General features: G+C 31.0%; 1 protein-coding gene across 1 annotated transcript in view; it reads left to right on the top strand.

Moving 5' to 3' along the window:
- Positions 1 to 1,465: 1,465 nt before the first annotated feature.
- Positions 1,466 to 20,084, top strand: part of LOC111716923 (CUGBP Elav-like family member 4) — a 59,296-nt gene continuing 40,677 nt past the window's right edge. Inside the window, exons 1-2 of the mRNA XM_023492434.1 lie at positions 1,466 to 1,476; positions 17,573 to 17,839. The gene's annotated coding sequence lies outside the window, so the exon portion shown is untranslated. The remainder of the gene's footprint in view (positions 1,477 to 17,572; positions 17,840 to 20,084) is intronic.

The raw sequence follows: 20,084 nt of genomic DNA, 5'->3' as shown, positions 1-20,084 counted from the left end.
TTTAACAGCTTTACAAATTCGAAATTTAAATGGATAGTCTAGAGAACATACTGTATAAATGTACTCTACTATATATAATTTGTGAACATTTACATGATTTGTACACTTTGAACTCCCTGAAAGCGACTGACAAAATTCATACCGAGGGATTGACTAAAATCCACTCTTATATATATTCTGTTCTTTTTGATGAGTATAGACAAATTTATTTGGTTACATATATCAATATCAAACCATGTTTGTTCTTCTCCATAACACCCCACCAAGAGGAGTTAAGATTGACAACATTTAGGATTAAAATATCACGTATATTTTAATTAAATTTGACGTAAAATATAATTTTAAAAATGTTCAGCGACTTTTATGTGCTTTTCATTTTGATCATATAAATGTTCATCCTAAAAAACCAATGGGAAGGAACTTTTAACCTTAATAATGATTTTCATTTTGAAGAGATAAAAATCAGAGCTGAAAACTTTAGAATGAGACATCCTTAATCCTGATCGCTTAATCTGAGTATCCAATGTACAAACTTTTTATTTTATTCTTAATTCTCTTTTTTGAATATTCCTACTGTATCAAATTACGTTTGATAACATTTACAGATACAATGCTATATCGATTGAAGTAATATTCTATTGAATTAAAGTCAGGTGTACAAAAGCCGGCTTTTAGGGCATTTGAGCAATTATAAATTTAATCAGGTTAATATAAACTTATTAAAAAATATATTTTATCACATTTTAGGACTATCAAAAATTTTAACGAGTCTTTTAACAAACATTAATCCAAAACTTACATTTTTTTAATCGATGTCTAGTTCAATTGATATGGCACAATTAACACCAGAAAAAAAAACCCGGTTTTTCAAAAGTTAAAGAGTACATCTTAACATGATACGCTGATTGGTTGAATTTTAAACTTCTTTCTTGGATATCGAATGCATATTAAACTAATCTCGGGTTTAGTAAAACCAGGAGTTTAAGCATTAATCTTGATATCCATCATTTTAAAGTTTTCAACTCAGATAAATATAATACAGATTGTTTTAACTGTTAGATATCAATGTTGACGGGCTGTCAATTATATCCTTAAATCAATGAACAGTCTCATTGTTTAGTTAATGGTCGGATAAATATCATTTACTCTAGAAGCCCCCAGGGACTCCAGACCTTTACCTCCGGAGACATGGAGATATTAGAGATACTAGAGTTCAGAGTTTAGGTATCCTTTTCCAACCTAGACATACTAGAGTTCAGAGTTTAGGTTTCCTTTTCCAACCTAGAGATACTAGAGTTCAGAGTTTAGGTTTCCTAGTCCAACCTAGAGATACTAGAGTTCAGAGTTTAGGTTTCCTATTCCAACCTAGAGATACTAGACATCAGAGCATATGTTTCCAATTCCAACCTATAGATACTAGAGTTCAGAGTTTAGGTTTCCTTTTCCAACCTAGAGATACTAGAGTTTAGAGTTTAGGTTTCCTATTCCAACCTAGAGATACTGGAGTTCATAGTTTAGGTTTCCTATTCCAACCTGGAGATACTAGAGTTCAGAATTTAGGTTTCCTTTTCCAACCTAGAGACACTAGAGTTCAGAGTTTAGACTTCCTATTCCAACCTAGAGATACCATAGTTCAGAGTTTAGGTTTCCTTTTCCAACCTAGAGACTCTAGAGTTCAGAATTTAGGTTTCCTATTCCAACCTAAAGATATTAGAGTTCAGAGTTTAGGTTTCCTTTTCCAACCTAGAGATACTAGAGTTCAGAGTTTAGGTTTCCTATTCCAACCTAGAGATACTAGAGTTCAGAGTTTAGGTTTCCTATTCCAACCTAGAGATACTAGAGTTCAGAGTTTAGGTTTCCTTTTCCAACCTAGAGATACTAGAGTTCAGAGTTTAGGTTTCCTATTCCAACCTAGAGATACTATAGTTTAGAGTTTAGGTTTTCTATCCAACCTAGAGATACTAGAGATCAGAGTATAGGTTTTCTATTCCAACCTAGAGATACTAGAGTTCAGAGTATGGGTTTCCTATTCCAACCTAGAGATACTAGAGAGCAGAGTATAGGTTTTCTATTCCAACCTAGAGATACTAGAGATCAGAGTATAGGTTTCCTATTCCAACCTGGAGATACTAGAGATCAGAGTATAGGTTTCCTATTTCAACCTAGATATACTAGACATCAGAGTTTATGTTTCCTTTTCCAACCTAGAGATACTAAAGTTCAGAGTATATGTTTCTTATTCCAAACTAGAGATACTAGAGTTCATAGTTTAGGTATCTGAGGTATCTGTTTTACAAGATACAGATATAGTGTGGTAAATACCTTACTCATAAAACTTAGTCCAGAACTGTATGAATCCAGGTACAACTTGTCAGCTATTAATGTCAAAACGGACATAAGCTCTTAGTCAATCAATGCCAAATTAATGGACACAATCTCAGCTCATATGTTTTTTAATGAGGGCCAAATTACTTCTATCACTTCAAAAAATAAAAAATTACAATATTACAAAAATCTTCTCTGATAATTAAAAAAAATAAACCGCGCGAAATTTAAAATTACACAATATCATAAAACATTCATAATTATTATATTATAAAGATTTATTCACACACAAATATATAAATACATATATAAATGGTGTAGTTAAAATTTGTTTAAATAAATTTTTTTTGAAAATACAGGTTTCCAAAAGAAAAGAGAAAAAATATGCAAAATTATGCACAAATAGACAACATTGATCATTACTCATTACATAACATATTTAGTATTTCAGCTATAACGTAATCATCGAATCCTGCAACATATAAATTATTCATTCTTGTATTTAAAAGTTCTTGTAAAACCGGAACTTTCCATGCATGTTCTTATGGGACATCAAAATATTTCAGTTGTTTCTTAACATTTTGCTAAGATCCGAAGGATTTACAGAACAATCATTTTCAATAGAAAATAAATGTCTGCCAAGAACTGTGTTAAGGTCATTTTTACGTAAATAAGAAAGAAATCTAATGCAAAGCTTAGAACTTGCTTCAATAAGATCCATAAAACTTTAAAGAACAAAAATATACTAGGGGGGGCGGGGGGGGGGGTGTTTCTTTGTCATTGTTCAGTCCAGTAGCTATAGGGGGAAGGGGGGGAAGGGGGCACCCAGCTCACCCCGGATTAACCAGAGTGAGAAGCATTCAGTTTCATTTATTTGAAATCAAACGTGTTTTGGTCTATAAATCAACAATCTTTAAACTTACAGATTTGTTATTTTATACTTTTTCATTAAAAATAATTATGACAACAAAAAAGTATTTAAGAAAAAATGCAAAAATTATTATGTGTAATTGGTCAAATTGTGATAAAAAATCACAGCTATCTGATATATTGACAGAACCTTTAAATCTACGTGGGGGGTATCAGCCCCTGTTGGGGGCTAAAACCCCACTGAAAATCAAAGCCTTCACTTTTCAAGGGGGTGAGGGCTGAGCCCAATAGCCTCCACCCCTGGACACGCCTCTGCCATGGTAGACGCGAGATTTTATTTTTGAATTAGGTTTGGGAAAAATATTTTCAAATTTATNCTACCAATCTAGAATTATAACAATGATCCCTACCAATCTAGAATTATAACAATGATCCCTACCAATCTAGAATTATAACAATGATCCCTACCAATCTAGAATTATAACAATGATCCCTACCAATCTAGAATTATAACAATGATCCCTACCAATCTAGAATTATAACAATGATCCCTACCAATCTAGAATTATAACAATGATCCCTACCAATCTAGAATTATAACAATGATCCCTACCAATCTAGAATTATAACAATGATCCCTACCAATCTAGAATTATAACAATGATCCCTACCAATCTAGAATTATAACAATGATCCCTACCAATCTAGAATTATAACAATGATCCCTACCAATCTAGAATTATAACAATGACCCCTATCAATCTAGAATTATAACAATGATCCCTACCAATCTAGAATTATAATAGTGATCCCTACCTATCTAGAATTATAACAATGATCCCTACCAATCTAGAATTATAACAATGATCCCTACCAATCTAGAATTATAACAATGATCCCTACCAATCTAGAATTATAACAATGATCCCTACCAATCTCGAATTATAACAATGATTCCTACTAAACTCTAATTATAACAATAATTCCTACTAAACTCTAATTATAACAATGATCCCTAGTGAACTAGAATACCGATCCCTACAAAACTGTGATTATAACTGTGAACCCTACTAGACTAGAATTGAAGCAAAAATTCCAACATTTCAGAAATATAACAGTAATGCCTACAAAACCAGAATTATAAGAGTCAGAACGGGCAACCCTCCAAACCTCTATAAAAAAGGAACTTCTTTTGCAGCCAAAACACTGTTAAAACTTTAATAGCTTTTAATTTTAATCTTCCGCTCAATAAACTTTATTTTAACGTGCATCATAGTTTTAGTAGAAGTAAATATTTCCATTTACTTTGGTTTGATTATGAGATAGATAGAAAGATAGATGTTACCGTATTACTATTTCTATTGGTTCAGAATAACAAACACATGACTGAATCCTGATTGGATCAGTCGCTAATGGATCCGGCATGCAGGAGTGCGTGACTGATTTCTACGCAATTGCCTGGATAGTCCAGACAATTTTATGCTTTTGTTTCTTATTCTCTAAAGAAAACAACTGTTTATACAAATAGAGAGAACATTGTTATGTTATGGGAACAAATCAATTTTGCTCTCGATCCTTTAAAGGGATCAATGTTTTTTTAGTTTATCAAGCTCTTTGTTAAAGGGGATGTTCACGTAATTTCAAGTGACCCTCAATACAAAGATGACAATACCCGATTCACAACGGCACCCTTGAAAACTTTGTCTGCTATGAATTAGATATACATGTTTTTTATTGTTTTTTTTCATTTGCGGTTTCTCTGTAAAAGTGACTTGCGCAATTCTTGTTTATAAAAAGCAGTGGAGAAACTCACAGAAAAAAGTAAAATTTTCGAGTCAGCAATAGGACGGTATCTTTCATCATTTTTAATCAGATGAAGGTTTTAAGGATACTGTTGCAATTTGGGCATTGTCATTTTTGCATGGAGGGTCGAAATTACGCTTACAGCTTCTCTAAAGTAATCGTGTAATTAGCTCTTCGTTAAAAGGTAAACCTTGGTTGAATAGCGTGGATAGAGCTGTGCTTGTTTATGTTTATGGTTTAAACAGGATTCTCGTATCTAGGATACATCTAGGATACACCTTCCATCCTTCTCTCTCGTATACTCTTCCGTTCAGCGCTAATACTCCGCCACTCTCTTCGCACAACAAATAATTTCATGCTTCCAGATTGAGCATTACAATGAGAACCCTACAGCTATATTAACTAGGCTTTCAGGGGGCTTCGTGCAAATATTTATTTCAACTTTTAATTGTTGTACTATCTGTGTTCTCTTCGAACACTATAAAACAACTTGCTGAAGGGTCTGGCGTTGCCCGTAAAAAAACATTTTGGGAGACAAATTTGAAAATCTATTTTTGAAGTCTTTGTTTCCTCAAATAATTTCAGCCAATTTGGTCCAGCCGTTTGACCAGCTATAGCTAAAATAAGTACATGTCCAAAGAGCTTTATTATATAGATAACAAAAAAATCCCCAGATAAATATATAAATGCTTTGGAGGAGATTTTTTTTAAATCTTGACCATCCATGCACCTTTAATGAGGTCATGTGAGGTCCCACTTAAAATTTGGGCCAAATTGGTTTAGTCGTTTCGGCATTTATTGGATACAAACAAACAGACAACAAACAAGCAAAGTGTATACAAGTATATATACAGTATATAGTATATATATATATATATATCAATATAAATATTACTGAAAGAAATTTGATGCTTGAAAAACTATTTAAAGAGAAAGATAAGCACAATATGCGTAAATAAGATTTGAAATAATTTGTCTTTACCGGCTATCTGAGGTTTCAAAAATTCAGTTTTACCAACATCTGTAAAATTAAACAAAGGTAGCTTTGAAGTGACTGTTTCATATTTTCAAGTGATACTCCATCTAAAGATGTGTATGTCCGATTTAGCATGTTACCCTTTAAACCTTTAACCTTTGACCTTTGACCTTTTTTAAAATTGATAATTTCTAACTCTGAAGTAACTTGCGAATTCAATGCAGGTACTGAAACAATGTAAACATTGTAATTTACAGAATTCGACGCAAGATAGAAAAATTATAATATCACAGACTAGATATACACAGACTGCTCATTAGATAGAAACATGATATTATCACAGACTAGATATACACAGACTGCTCATAAGTTCTCACTGGATAGGCTAAGCAGGCCTACAGTTGTCCAAGAAGGACATGTTAAATGTCCATGAAAGGTTTTTTTACTGCCATCTAAAGGCCACTTGTTGCATATAATACCCATTCAGGGGCAGTACAATTTTTAAAGGAATAATTTACTTTTTAACATAAAAAGTAAAATTTCTGAATTTAGTCTATTATTAAAGGTTTTGTATTTCATATCCAAAAGATCCTTAAATATCCCTGAATACAGACGTCTGCTTATTGGTCGTGTACACTAGTTGTACACAATGGAACCTGCTGTGGAAAATATCGTATATTTTAGCTTTTAAGAGATCTTAGTACTCTTATATCTCTGTACAATATCTTCCACATTGTAGCTTAGGTAATGTAAGAGAAGAAAAATGCTTCACATCTCATATATAATTTACAGACCTACATCCAATGGTAATTGGCTGAAGTCTAAACCAGTTTACAAGTAAACTCATTTCTATCAGATGTAAAATAGTGAATATAAGATTTGTTTTTAGATTTGTTTGGATTTTTGAAGTATACAAATAGAATATACAAAACAAGATTAACAAATCTAAAAATCAATCTTTATAAATTTTATACAATTTCAAGAAACAAAACTTGTTGCTTTTAAGCATTAAACACGATTGATCCTTAATGTAAAATTTACCAATCTAGAATTATAATAGTGATCCCTACCAATCTAGAATTATAAAAGTGATCCCTACCAATCTAGAATTATAATAATGATCCCTACCAATCTAGAATTATAATAGTGATCCCTACCAATCTAGAATTATAACAATGATCCCTACCAATCTAGAATTATAACAATGATCCCTACCAATCTAGAATTATAATAGTGATCCCTACCTATCTAGAATTATAACAATGATCCCTACCAATCTATAATTATAATAGTGATCCCTACCAATCTAGAATTATAACAATGATCCCTACCAATCTAGAATTATAACAATGATCCCTACCAATCTAGAATTATAACAATGATCCCTACCAATCTAGAATTATAACAATGATCCCTACCAATCTAGAATTATAACAATGATCCCTACCAATCTAGAATTATAACAATGATCCCTACCAATCTAGAATTATAACAATGATCCCTACCAATCTAGAATTATAACAATGATCCCTACCAATCTAGAATTATAACAATGATCCCTACCAATCTAGAATTATAACAATGATCCCTACCAATCTAGAATTATAACAATGATCCCTACCAATCTAGAATTATAACAATGATCCCTACCAATCTAGAATTATAACAATGATCCCTACCAATCTAGAATTATAACAATGATCCCTACCAATCTAGAATTATAACAATGATCCCTACCAATCTAGAATTATAACAATGATCCCTACCAATCTAGAATTATAACAATGATCCCTACCAATCTAGAATTATAACAATGATCCCTACCAATCTAGAATTATAACAATGATCCCTACCAATCTAGAATTATAACAATGATCCCTACCAATCTAGAATTATAACAATGATCCCTACCAATCTAGAATTATAACAATGATCCCTACCAATCTAGAATTATAACAATGATCCCTACCAATCTAGAATTATAACAATGATCCCTACCAATCTAGAATTATAACAATGATCCCTACCAATCNATTATCAAATCAAATATTTTTTAACTTCACATTTTTATTAAAAAAAGAATTATACTAAACATAATGTTTCACGTCTATCATGACGATCCTCAGTAGTTACAATTCTTTGAACATATAGATAAATATACAGATAAATGGACAAGTTTTAGCTCTTTATCGAACTGAAGATGGAATTTTATTAATTTATGTTCTCAAGAAGCTTGAGAGTGGAAATGTTAAATTTGCAGTTTTGCTATTTTTTTTATACTTTTTTCTCAAAGAATGTTTTCTCTCTCAAACTCCAAAGGAATTGATTCCTTGTAACAAACTATAATTTTCTACTTCTCTTCTTTCCAACCCAATGTTGTAGATCTAAGAGATATTTCAAACAATAAATTCGCAGAGAGAAAATTATCCAAGTTAGAAATATCAAAAGTTTACACCGTCAGGTTGCAAAGATATATGGATTAGAAAGTTTAAGATTTTGGCAAATGCTCAACTCCTTTGACAATAAAAAATAACAATCATTTTTAAACGAATAGAACGAGAACTTGTTATTGTTTATTGCAAATGAAGTAAATTTAAACTGTATCACACACAATTATTAAGAAAGAAAACTTTATTTTAATATCTGATAAAAACTTAATATTTTTAGCCCTTTACATTTCGCAATTAGAGTTCCAAGCATTAAAAAGATTAAAATATTTTACACCACACGAGGGGGGGGNCCCCCCCCCCCCCAACATCATACTTTTAACAAACTGAATACGACTTGCACAAGAATGTTTAAATTCAAAAATGAGTAAAAAATTAATGAGTTTATATTATGATAGAGTTCATAACCGTTGGAAAGTAAATATGCATGTAGAAGAGTTAAAGCAGAAGGACATAAATCCACACCCGTTTTAGAAAGGAGGGCTAGGAAGTGGGGATGACAACCTGAGCAGTAGGGGGCACTGTTTCCCATGTGCATTGACCTAGCCCCGTGCGTCATTCATCAATAAACTATGATAGCTTACCAGACCTTGACCTAACCATGCCCTTGTATAATTTAGCTAGGAAGGTGCTGACAGGCGTGATGTTTAACTCCATTTCTGGTTTTAGGGTTGCCACAATAAATAATTAAAACTGTGTAAATCTTGTCAGACATGGATGAAAGTCAACTTTCGACTTTAAAAAAGCATTTGATTCATATAATTTTTTTTAAATGGTTTTCGCAACAGTAACTGAACACTCCCCACAAACTCTAAATTTATAATTCCTATATCTTTGCAACCATGATGTCTCCGACCTTTGATATTTCAAATTATGAGTTTTGCTAGAAATATCAAAGGTTTACATTATCAGGTTAAACATAGATTTTAATTAGACAGTGGTTGGTATTCAGTTCCTTACGCGGACCATATTTTTTGATTATTTAGTTTCATGAAACATTGAGGGGTCCTTAAAGAACGGTGTAAGTCTACTCCATTTTACAGAATCTTTATGTAAAACAAGCGGAAGTACCCGGCGTTGCCCGAGGAATAAAAAAGTCTAATTTTTTAGCCAATAAGTTAAAAAGTTTTAGCCCATTTAGTTCACCCGTTTGGCCAGCTATATCTAAAATATATAAATATATAAATAAATATATATTTGTATATGAGCGAAAAGCTTTATTATATAGATATAATTTTCATCAAATTCAATATCTAAAAATGTTAAAAATTACAAGAAAACAAACAAACAAAAATTGTTTTTAAAAGAATGAGCTGTCACTGTCAGTTGAAAAAGAAAATAAACTCGGTTATGTAAAAAAGATAATTTGCAAATATTAACTTTTAAAAATAATGTTTATCTACGAAATCCTTGATTAAACAAAGGTTTTAATGGTATCGTTGTAAATCGGACATGCCCCTTTAATAATGGAAGGTGACTTGAAGATACGCTAACATTTCCTTTAAGTTTGCTGAATAAGAGTTATGAATATGAAATATCTAAGAATGAATTCTGAACTCCGAAGCATGAGCAGGTGGATGCTTCTAACTGTTGCTCCGTAACCGCCTCCCCCATCCCGATATTTGCAGAGAAAACAATTGGTCAAGTGGCAAACAGGCACAAAATCTTAATAAGTTCATTACGAAATATGATAAATTGCGTCTCTATTTCTTTAGATAAACTCAGTTAAGAAAAATACGAGAAAACATTTACGATAATTTAGATGGCTTGTTATCATTTTGAGAGTCTTATTTTTCAAACCCATTTTAATCCATTTTTTCATGTTTTTCTTTAAATTTTAAACTGAGATTATTTGTAATATTTATAATATATATATTGTATATAGAACGACCATTGCTATTTCGATAAGTTTAAATGAAATAATCTATTCGGAAACTAGGTATCGCGTTAAACATTATGTTATTAATGGTTAGTTTGAGTATTTTTATTGTTTATAAATTACTTTTTATATTTTGTTTTTGAGTTTAAATGAAAGAATTTATTCGGATACTTGGTTTCGCGTTAAACATACTACATTAAGTCATTAATAATTTTTATAACTAGTTTTAGAATCTTTTAAAGAAAGGTGGACGAATTACTAAGAAGTTTAAACTGACGTTTTTCTAAATAAATTAAGTTTGAATTTTCACATCCAAATGGCATAGACGTATTTTAAAGAGGTGTGATAGCAATAAGATCAAATTTTAAAAGTTAGTTTTAATATATGAAAAGAGAATTTTCTTTTTCGTCAAACAGTACTACAAAGTATACAAGCAAGCCTAAAACTTTGAACAAACCCTAATTTTCATTTTAACCTAAATATTTGAAAAAAGTAAATATTGTTTATTTTGTCAGGAAGTATTTCAATAACAATAAAAGTATTGATTTTTTGCCACAAACTTTGATTTTCTAAACCATATATCTTTGCAACTTAATGTCGTATACCTTAGATATTTTAAACTTCTGTCAGACTAAATTATCTAAGTTTGAGATATCAAAGGTTCACACCATCAGGTTGCGAAGGTTGAGGGATTAGAAAATTTGAGTTTGTGGCATTAACTTACTTTCTTTCGATCACAAACCATAGTTTTGAATTTACCACTTGCATTTTTTAGTTGGTTCAGCGAAGCAAAATTTAATAATTTGAATGAAATAATACGATTTTGCACATTAGCATTTAAATGCTAACGTGCTTTAAATGCTAACGTGCTTTAAATGCTAACGTGCTTTAAATGGACTGTATACTTAATTTTAAATATTCCTCCATTTACACTTCTTTCATTGTTTCTACAACATATACATTCGTAAGTTACTTTTGTAAAGAAGCCAAAAATGAAAAGATATGAATACTTTTTATTTTGATCCGTCCACGGTTTTAATTCAGCGTTGTGAATCGAACTATCACTCTTTTCTTAAATGAAGGGTCACTTGTTATTACGTCTCTTTCAAAAGAAAACGTGCATTTATAATAATAATAATAATGATATAATTACTTCTAATACTGTGTTTATTGGAAATCTATCAAGTGTCAATACCTTTTACCAATTAGTGCAGTGGGGCACTGTTCACACACATCAACCAACATAAAAATAAGAAAAATCAATTCATCTCAGATGACGATCAGATTAACAGGAGTGTCCGCGAAAGATTTTTTGGGTGTATAGATTGACATCGAATAGAATTCGAATTGAATTATTTACGATCTGAGTGGAAAAATGCAACTGCGTGAATTTGTATGGACGTTACTAGGGTTGTTAATCGTTTAAAAAAAACGATCGTTTTTCGTTTTTAAAAGCGGTCGTTTTTAATAACGATCGTTTTTGATAACAACTCTTCGTTAATGACCGTTAACGGTCGTTTTTAAAAATCCAACAAAAACGATTGTTTTTTGTTTTTTGCAAATTTAAAACGAGTGGTCCGTTTTATAAAATCGATCGTTTTTTTTCTAAACAAGCCTAGTAACGTCCATACAAATTCACGTTTCACTTTTCCACTAAGATCGGAAATATTTTATTTCAATTCAAAATTAGTAGTGATCGATATCGAATTCCATATTTGACGTCAACCTACACCCCCTTTCATTTTATCGCGAACACTCCCTTTAATACAGGGATACCCTTACAGGATGATGCTTTAGAGACGACCTTACAAGCTTATTTCTTAGATGCAAAACTTGCTGCAGCATGTACATGTACAAATTTGCATTTATGTAGCATCAAATGAATGTACAATCGTTTATTCAAAAATGAATATTTCAAGAAGGAATTGAGTTTTGTCACAAACTCAAATTTTAAACGCTGAAACTTGTGCAACCTGATGATTGTTTGAGATAACAGAATTTAAAGGTTGAAATATCAAAGGTGTATGAAATTGAGTTGCCAAAATACAGGGTGTCCCAAAAACATGGGAATTCAGTGACGAATTGGACATCGTCTTTGTTATGAATTAGCATTGTAATACCCAATATAAAAAGCCATAATAGTATTATGTTTGCTAGAGTTTATTTTATGAAAAGGGTAAAAGACTGTAAAGATGTGTCTATAATGTCTCCGCAAGATGAACAGTGTAGACGGACAAGTTTACTCTGTTTACTGTAATTTTCTTGTTTTACTAAGTACAACCGTATGCAGTCAAAACATAAACAAACAAAATGTGAACATATCAGACGAAACTCTTACAGATTATAGCTTTCTCAGTAGGTATCACTATACTAAATTGAAGAAATATTTATGAAGACGATATCGAATTCGTCACTGAATTCCCATGTTTATTGGGACACCCTGTATAAGACAAGAGTGACATTTAGGGTTTGTGGTAAAAACTAAATTCCTTTCTGGCCTTTTTAGGTCTACTATAGTCAACAATTAGTCCCATTTTGTGAGATATTTCTCACATTAAGTTAATAATTCAGAACAACATTTTTGTAATTTCGAATTGGTTCGTTAGTTAGATATTATGAATAAAATGTTAAGCTTTTTTTTAAAATACAGCGTAACCCAGACGCTTCAACTAAATTAAGCAAATTGTGAACTAACTGCTAACCATGTTGTGCGCGTATCAAGCAAAAATCTAGCAGTATTTTTCCAATTACTCCTTTAAACTTAAGCTATAAACAAGCGCATATCCATATGTATTATGGGCTAAACAAAAGTATAAAAGACTAAAAACTACGATTATAAAAAGTTTATAAACAACTTTCATAGTTGTCGGATACTGAATAGTTATATTATATTAGTCATTTTGTAAAGTTAGCGACTTTCATCTTTAAACAAGAATTTAAAACTTTTTTTTATTTAAAGGGAGTGTTCGCGAAAAATGAAAGTGGGTTTAAGCTTACAGCAAAAATCTTACTTCTATCTGTTGTGTCTAAAAGGAGAAAATTGTTAAAAACGGCTAATGCTGAAGAACGTAGCGTCCATACAAATTCAGAAAGTTTCAACATTCCACTCGGATCGTAAAATAATCATTTTAATTCCAAACAAATCATTCAGATATTTCAAACAATAGTCATTGATAATTTTTCGACGCTATCGTATAAAGTTGATATTTCATGTTATTTCTTATTTTTTTTTGGATTAGACAGTTACTTTTGAAAACATTTATTCCTGTTTCGAGGATTTTTGATAATAAGGACGACATTTTCATATTTTCCAGGAATGTTCGAAAATCCAGCGCCAGAGAAAAATTATAATAAAAAAAATTAAATCAAAAATATAGTGAAATATTAACTATAAACGAATGCGTCGAACACTAATCGATGACTTTGTAATATCTGAATGATTTGTTTGGAATTAAATTGATTATTTTACGATCCGAGTTAAATGTTGCAACTTTTTGAATTTTTAAGGACGCTACGTTCTTTAGCATGAGTCGTTTTTACCAAAAGTTAGAAGTATGATCAGTAGCGATCAAAAGTGCTTATTTTTCGCCGTAAGCCTATACCCCCTTCCATTTTTCGCGAACACTCCCTTTAATCTCTATGTAATACTTATCTGCAGCAATTAGCGATAAGAAAACAAATGTATCATTTATCTACTTATTTATGATTTTTCCGAAAATAAATAATTTTTTTTATAGACCTACAAAAAATTTAAGCTTTAGCAGGATTCAATGATTTATATTTTAGCTTATCCGATATCCATGCACTTAAATCACTTATCAGGCGTTAACATAACAAATAAAAACTAATTTTAAAACACAACAATTAAAAACAAGGGAATTGGAGTTTGTGGCAAGCACCCAGCTCCTTTCAGATCAACTGATGTTCATCATAGCGACGATTTTAAGACAAAAGCTTTTTTTTAACCAATTCTGTAAAAAATTGTACTTTTTCTGAATTCCTTCAAGAACTTATCTACATAACTACAACATTTTACATTTTCTATTTGCATTCTACAGATAACCTTCCATTTACTTGTACTGGATCTATGAAAAATACTGAATATTTTATTTGAATCTGACGGATGATGGTTTACTCCCCCCCCCACCCCCTCTAAGGTGCATTAATGTATCAATTATTAATATTTGTAAAAGGTCAAAATGTCAAATTACTGAAATTTTTCTTCTTGTTCTTGTTCTTCTTGTTCTTCTTCTTCTTGTCCTTAACTTGTTCTTCTTTGTGTTATTCATGTTCTTGTTCTTGTTCTTGTTCTTCTTCTTCTTCTTTTTCTTTTTTTGTTCTTCTTCTTTTTGTTGTTCTTCTTGTTGTTCTTCTTCTTGTTCTTGTTCTTCTTGTTCTTCTTGTTTTTCTTGTTGTTGTTGTTGTTGTTGTTGTTGTTCTTCTTCTTTTTCTTCTTCTTCTTCTTCTTCTTCTTCTTCTTCTTCTTCTTCTTCTTCTTCTTCTTCTTCTTCTTATTCTTCTTCTTCTTCTTCTCTTTACTTGAACTCAATATCTTAAGAAATATGATACCGTCTGAACACAAATTAGTTTTAAATATTTTAATTAAATTGCATCAAATTCTTAAAATTAGTGCTCTTTTAAGATTTTAAATTCAAATTTACAAATTTTTAAAATCTTCATTCTTTTAAATTTTGAGACGAACAAAGCTTATTGAGATGTTTCCAGGAATAGTGAGACTAATCTAACAATACTCTTTTTACTATTACTTGAACAAATTTTAATTAGTTTCCAGTAAACCAGCTTCATTAACCATGGCTAGTTTACCCCGAAAGAGTATTTTTATTGTTTAAAAATTTTATTGTTTAAAAATTACTTTTTATATTTTGTAAAGTCTAAAAGATTTGTTTTCAGAATTTAAAAAAGATTTATGTTATTTACAGCCAACCTTTTACTCCCCCCCCCACACATAATACCCCTTCAATCATTACCCCATCCCCTGTAGTCTCCCTCCAACCTCCCTTTCTCTTATCTTCGCTCCTCCATTCTTTACCTTTCTTCTAAACTTCTCCCTCCAACTATCTTCCATCCCCTGCAATCTTCTCCCTCCTTTTTCCTTCCCATACCTTCTCCCTCCCTACCCTCTTCCTTTTTCTTCCCAGACCTTCTCCCTCCCTTTTCCTTCCCATACCTTCTCTCTTCCTCCCCTCTTCCTTTTCCTTCCCATACCTTCTCCCTCCCTCCCCTCTTCCTTTTTCTTCCCATACCTTCTCCCTCCCTCCCCTCTTCCTTTTCCAACCTTTCAANCCTCCCTCCCCTCTTCCTTTTCCTTCCCATACCTTCTCCCTCCCTCCCCTCTTCCTTTTCCTTCCCATACCTTCTCCCTCCCTCCCCTCTTAGTTTTCCAACCTTTCAATTCTGATGAGTAATACTAATCACTAAATTCTACATTGTTAACTTTACTTTATACCAAAAACTGCAAGATCATCAAAATTTTTGCTTTAATCATATTTTCTTCAGATACTGCTGAATTTTCAATTTGCTAAAGAAACGTCGAGATAATGACTTCTTTTCTTGCTTCGTTTATGAGTCTTCAAACTGGTTTTTGATTCAATTAATTTTCAATTCAATTAATTAATGATTTTTACTAAAATTTTCATAATCTTTTTTAATGAGCTTTTGAAACAATGGATTTAATTCAGATCTTTTTAATTAGGGACTGCCATTGTGATTCCAAGTGAGCTTAAATTTAAATAGGGACATGCACGATAAAAACGGTAAAAATAGAAAAAGTTATTTTCCATGCTAAAAATGTATTTAGTTATGACAATTTAATCCTTTCTTTTTGCAACAGAAATCTGAAAATCACTTAAAATAGAGAAATTACTATTAAAAATGTAAATTTGTAAGGTGTTCCATTTTAACAGTAAATTATAAACATCATGCAACCTCTCCTGCCTGTTTACACGGACCTAAGATAAAATAAAAATACTTCTGGTCCCCAGTTAGATTATTAAAAGCCCGGAAAGAATTAAAAGGAACTCAATTTTAAGCTCCCCTGAAAAAATAGGAGCCTGTAGTGTTTTTAGTTTATGTTTAGTAAATATTGGCAAAAACAAAGTTATAATGCAAGGAAAGTTATTTCAGGGGTGTACCCATCTTTTGTACTTCAGTGTAATGTCTCTGGGCGGAAATGTAAGACGGATGTCGAAGTCTGAAATAAGATCCATCTTTCACATAAAAAATCAACGAAATATTCTGGTCATAGGAAACTATTATGTGAATTATCAAAATTATCAAAATTTAATGCTTTCAAGCTCCTCGGATACTAATCGAACACTGATGCATCTATTCTTGTTTACAACTTCCGCCAAAAGAGAACTGGTTTCAATATGTACGCAGAGTATACGCAACTGCAATTAAATTTCCTTGCATTACAACCTTGGGCAAAAATGATTATGGGAACCCTTTTGTTACATTTTTATAAAAGGATCGGGAACATTTTAAAACAAGCAACATTTTTTGGAAACATTGTAAACTCAAAGGAGTTGATTCTTTACCACAATCTCAAATTGTCTTATCCCTATATTTTTGCAACCTAATTGTATAAACCTTTGATATTTCAAACATAGATGATTTAATCTAAAAGAACTCATAATTTGAAATATCTAGTCTACAACAAATTGGGTTGCAAAGATATAAAATTGTGTTGTTCAGAAAAACTTGTTTTGTTTATTTTAAACGAACTTATAAAAACATAAACGAATGATTTTAAATCGTTCATTTAGATTGAACTTGAAATTTTTTTTTTTTTAATTGAAAAAACTTTCTTGTCAAGCAAACTTTTAAAAAGGATCGTTTTTTACTGAACTAACAATTTTGCACCAACATTTTGAAGACAAAAACTAACGAATGATTTTTTTAAAAAGCTTTAGAAAACAAATAGGATGTTCTTAATGTACGAACAATTTTATTGAACAAACATTTTTACTGAGAAAACAATTTGACTGAACAAAAGATTAAATTAAACAATTACTCAGTTAGAAAACGAACAAAATCAATGAAAAATAATTCTGAAAACGAAAGAATTAAAATGTCTTCTGAATGAGTAAAAAGAAAAATGGGTAGTTAATCGACGATGAACGAAGGAATCGACCAAAAAGTTTAACCCAACCATCTCTAGCGGCAAGGAGAATCTTATCGTACTTGTTGATCAAGCAGATTTTAAAAATAAAATACTGAATTGATAAAAACAAAATGATTTGATGATCTCAGGCGTGTATTTGTATTCACGTGTGAACAATTGTTCTAAACTGTACAACTGTAGTGAAAACTGGTTCTTCAGCTATTTGTACACCAGTGTTCAAACCAGTTTCCTATTCTGCTCAATCTGTACTAAAACCGGTTTTGTCGTTGCAAGTCAATTGTACAAAAAACTGGTTTTTGCGTAACCTGTTCAGCTGTGGCCAACTGTTGTTTATCTGTAGAAGTAGAAAAGCTTCACTAAAATAGAATAATCTGAAACTGCTCAGCTAACTTTAGGTAGAAAACCATGATTAACTAAAAAATTTGAAATATTTTTTGTTTAGCATTTTTGAATTTTTTTTTATGTGAAAATTAAAATTAAAAAGGTTTGGTTTGTATTAATGGATTTTTATTTTTTTAATATAAACTTTCCGCAAAAAAGAAAATGAAAATATGTAGATCATATCCTTGTTAAGTCTAATAATGTATATATTTCACCTACAGTTGTTCCTTTTAATTGAATATTCTTGTTTTATTTTGAATTTTCTAGCACTCAACCTGGAGATTATATTGACAAAGAAAACATCCTTTTACTCATAATATTTACTCAGTTTCAGTTCTCTTCATAACAACTCTAAACCAATCCTATCCCCCGCCTTTCTAACCCTATTCCTTTCATCTTTCTACCTTTCAATTCCTTTCACCTTTCATCCTTTCATTTCAGTTTCCTTTCATTTCTATTTATTTCATCTTACTTCCTTTCATCTCTCTTCCTTTCATCTCTCTTCCTTTCATCTCTCTTCCTTTCATCTCCTTTCTTTCATCTTTTTTCCTTTCATCTCTCTTCCTTTCATCTCTCTTCCTTTCATCTCTCTTCCTTTCATCTCTCTTCCTTTCATCTTTTTTCCTTTCATCTCTCTTCCTTTCATCTCTCTTCCTTTCATCTCTCTCTCTTTCATCTCTCTTCCTTTCATCTAACTTTCTTTCATCTCTCTTCCTTTCATCTTTCTTCCTTTCATCTCTCTTCCTTTCATCTCTCTTCCTTTCATCTCTCTTCCTTTCATCTCTCTTCCTTTCATCTCTCTTCCTTTCACCTCTCTTCCTTTCATCTCTCTTCCTTTCATCTCTTTTCTTTTCTTCTCTTTTCCTTTTATCTCTATTTATTTTATATCTGTTCCTGTCAAATCTTTTCCTGTCATATCTCTTTCTGTCATATCTTTTCCTGTCATATCTTTTCCTGTCATATCTCTTTCTGTCATATCTGTTCCTGTCATATCTCTTTCTGTCATATCTTTTCCTGTCATATCTCTTTCTGTCATATATTTTCCTGTCATTTATCTTCATTTCTTGTATCTTCTTTACGTATCACTGCTTTCTTTATTTTGCCTTTTTTTTTCTTTCATCCCTTGACGTTAAACTAGTCTTCTTATTTCTTATTTTCCTACTTACTTTACACCATTTTTTATCCTTCCTTTTCTCTCTTTTCTCTCTTTTATCTTCTTTTTGTTACATTGTTAACTCTTTTTAACTCCGTTTTGTTATTTAAGATATAATATAGTAAACAGGGTTTCCGCCTAAAAGAGAAATTCTTTTCGCTGAATTTTTTTTTTTGGCTTTTTTCGCTAAATTTCACTTTAATCTGATTTGCTTAAAAAATACGATATTTTCGTGAAAAAAATAATTGTGATAATTTCGCGAAAAAACGCGAAACTTTTGAGGGAAATATGTGAAAATTTTGCAAAAAAATATAGAAGAGAAATTGTTAATTATAATATAATAAAACTTATAATAATAAGTAGAGAATTTTACAAGTTTTTTTGTGCAATTAGTTGTTGCAGCTACGGTTTTCGCGAAAAACTTTGCGAAATACGAATGAAAATTTTCGCAAAAGTTTTATCTTTTTGTGTTTGAATCTGCTAATTTGTTTGCCAATATTTTTAACATTTCTACGTCTTTGATCATGAAATCTTTTTTTCTTATGATATTTGCGACAATTTTATGGATGAGATATTTAACAAATAAAACAATTTACAGATATGACATTTGATAGATGAGACATATGGCGCATGCGAAATATGACATTTATGATGAAATACAAGAAATAACTCCGTAAAAAAATTGTCTTCAAAATTATGATTTTCTTTATGTATGCAATTTAAATTTTATTAATCACAAGAAAAACTTCTTATTTGTATTTAATTCAGTAGAAAATCGTATCTTCATTCAAGTAAAAAACTTGACATAAAACACCTTCATATATTAAATTTTAAAAATTTAAAATTCCCGGAAAAAAAACTTCTTTAAAATTATGTTTTTCTTTATGCATTACAAAGTTTTTCCAAAAACATTTTTTGAGTGTTCAAAATTCATGACTTACTAGTTTCAAAGATCCCTTCAGCAACATTTTTCTAGAATTTTGAAATCTGAGTTTCTAATAAAAGTTTGTAAATTAGTCCTTAATATATATATATATTCTTTTACCGTGAATAGCAAACTCTAAAACTTTTCCCTCCAATCAGATGTAAATAACCCCCCCCCCCCC

This window comes from Eurytemora carolleeae, unplaced genomic scaffold (assembly GCF_000591075.1).
Source record: "Eurytemora carolleeae unplaced genomic scaffold, Eaff_2.0 scaffold1209, whole genome shotgun sequence".
NCBI classification, from domain to species: Eukaryota; Metazoa; Arthropoda; class Copepoda; order Calanoida; family Temoridae; genus Eurytemora; species Eurytemora carolleeae.
The sequence above is the reverse complement of the archived record's forward strand: the minus strand, read 5'-3'. Positions and strand labels throughout refer to the sequence as shown.